The following is a 3,230-nucleotide window of genomic DNA, read 5'->3' as shown; positions in this document are numbered from 1 at the left end:
AGAAACTACAAATTTATTCCCCAAAGCAGGTAGACGGTGTTGTTGCAACCTAGAATTAATGTTGCAATATTTGTATGTTGAATAGCCTATTTGAAACGATGGACAATGTTGTGCATGCAAAGTTTGCAACTGATCCAGGGCCAGAAAGGACCAGAAGAGATTATTGAGGAAGAGATTCAATTATTATTTCGCAGAGATTTACCACAGTCGAGCTAAATATGTGTTATAAACGAGTCGATTGACTTTCAAAAAGATAAAGCTTATCTTTAAAACTGCCTAAACATTGTCTCAAGAATTGCAGTCAGTATTCTGTTCATCACCTGAAATCCTCTATCTTTGCAAATGCAAGCTCCCCTTAGTTAAGTGCAAGTTGAAGTAAGATTTGCACTATCAAGCCAATCGATAACATGCAAGCAAATTATGGATAATGTTTTCCTTTGTGAATCGTGAGTATCAGGCACGTAAACGTGGTTGATCTTATTACTTGGGTATAGTTTTTTTGTCTCTTCCGAAACCACATTCATCTGAGGTTTGCCAAGCTGTGTCCCAAGTTCTAAACAAACTACATCCAGTAGCGGCCTGGCAGGTGGGGGCCGAGGGGGCCAGGCCATTTTTATAGGGGCGCCAACGCTTGTATAGGGCGCCGAAAACTCAAAAAAAGTTTGATACGACCGACTTGTCTGGTTATTAGGTCTCTAGGAGGCCAGCAAAGATAAAGAAAAAGCCATAAAACTCAAAACTTTATTGGGGCATACGCCCCCATAACCCCCAGAACATTCTCACTTCAAGGGCACGTCTTTGTGCCCCTTCAGTACTGTATTGTCCAGACAAAACATTTGTACTGCTCCCAGGGGCGAAAAGATTAATCAATGTTTTAGAGGATTGTCGGGAAACTTACGTAGTTAAATTCTTTTGTGTGGAGAACACAGCACTCATAGTGCACACAAACTGTGTTTAGGGTTTCGGGGACAGTCTGTGTTTAGGGTGTTAGAAAATTTTCTTTCTGCAAGAAGCCTCTTTTATTCAGAGTTATACCAAGGGCCTCCGACAACCTCTAACCGGGCCTTCCCAATGTTGGTTTTTTAGTCAAATAAAGCTATTAACTCGAGCCACCCCTGTACTGCCAATATTCTCAGGAAAAAGACAATAGTGTTAGTTATGGAGGGCGCCATTTTGATGTTGGCGCCCCAGGCGAAAAGGTCCAGGCCGCCACTGACTACATCCCTTTAATGTTCTACACAACTTCCAGAATTTGTTTTACCCATAGCTGTAATAGAATGCAGTCTCATGTCCTTTGTTTGGCGTCCTCTTTCTTAAAACTGGAAAAGATATGCGATGAATGCTTAAGGCTTACTGGCTACCTTAGTCGGATACAATAAGGTCACACCAGTAGCACTACAGAGGGGGCTTTGGGGGCTCAGCCCCCTTGTTTAAATGGCAAAATACTTTTCTGGCCCAACCCCCTCCCTTAGAAAGCGAGCACATATTTGGCGTGACAAATTCTGTGTTGACAGCCCTTTATCATGCTAAAGATTATCTGTGAATAGGCAATTTCCGCGAGACAGTGAATAGTTTGAATGATTTCCCACACATAAGAGAGAATCTTTAAAACAAATGCAAGTGTATTGGATTTGGTCATGGGCGTGGTCTTGGGTATGGCTTTTGGATGTTATCTACAGCATAGTACCCATTTCCAACTTTTCAGGACGGCACAACTGAGTCACACTGCTTGTAAAAACTAGCAGTAAAAAACCTTAATGTATGCTATGATGCTACCAACTGCCCTTTTCAGGGACTCCGATGTGTTCTGGTGTCCAAACTTTTGATTTAGCAAGTTCCAAATGCTACTTGCGCTTGATATAAGTGAGAACCTAAATGTTTCTGTCCTGAACTAAGGTACACGGATTATCAAATTGTTACCGAAAGATTTCTATACATTGCTCCGTATGCATTGCAACATTCATCCGACAGAAAAACAAATTGGTAAATTGGAAACTAAAGCATGGAAAAATTTAATAAATCAAAAAATAATTAAAACCATTGAAAGTGACTTGTGTCAAAATATTAAAACCAAAATGAGATTCATCAAAAAATCTTCATTCGGACTAAAATCGCAACATAACATAATATTTAAACACAATAAAGGTGCAAAACTGCAAAAAACTAAAATTAAACATGACCGAATTAAAGACAAATTACAAGGGAAAGCATACCGAAGGTGTAGAGAACAGAGCACCTGCAGGAATGCCGCTGTTTCCAAAAATCGATTTGCCAAAAATTGGTAGCTTACAAGGAAATAATCCAAAGCTACTTAGTAACATAAACAGATGTGTGGAACAATTTTTTAATTTCTTAAATAAAAAACCAAAATAAACAAAGAGCCTCACTGCACTCGTGGTAAGTAGTAATTGCTCTCAAATGGAGAAGTAGTATAACTTTTATTACTTTTATTATTATTATTATTATCACCAACTTAATTTTGACTCAAATCAAACTAAATCCATCTTGATGAAACTCATGAACATTTCTATCCGCTGCACCTACTATATCTTCTGTCGTCGAAACAAACCATGGCTAAGCCCCGAACTAATTGACTTTTAAATATTGTAATGCAGATAAGCCAATTATATGATGCCTGTAAAAGCGAGTCGTATAATTGTAAATTTAAAATGTATTCAATGAAAATGAGATGTTTAAAAAATTTTTATTATAATTAATGTTATTATTATTATTATGATTATTTATATTTTTGCTATAATAATAATTATTATTATTATCATTTGGCTTAATAATAATCACCCTCAACTTAGGTATGCTTCTTGACAATTATTTTATTGAATACGGGACGGGAATGATGAAGGCCAGGTATCTCTTTCAAGTATAATTGACATACCGACAACGAGCAAAAATCCTTGTGACATTCGGTGTTTATTATGTTATATTTTGTAATGTTTTATGTTTAAGCAGGGCTTATTCTAATGTGCAGTGATAAACATTTGTGCTGTGATAAATCGTAATTGTGCAGTGAAAAACTCAAATAAGTGATAAATTAAAAAAAGAGATTTGATTTTGAAAATTAAAATTGCAGGCATTGCTTCTACCAGACACCTAAGCTTATAAAAGAGCATTACAATATTAAAAACGAGAACACAACAGGTACAATTATTATAATCTATGAAATCTCTGTAAAATGTTATCGAATCCAGTATCTAGAAGCTATCGAGTTTGTT

Source organism: Rhopilema esculentum, unplaced genomic scaffold, assembly GCF_057945365.1.
Source record: "Rhopilema esculentum isolate cy_ngs unplaced genomic scaffold, ASM5794536v1 HiC_scaffold_36, whole genome shotgun sequence".
In the NCBI taxonomy this organism is placed as follows: Eukaryota; Metazoa; Cnidaria; class Scyphozoa; order Rhizostomeae; family Rhizostomatidae; genus Rhopilema; species Rhopilema esculentum.
This window is presented reverse-complemented; position numbering follows the sequence as displayed.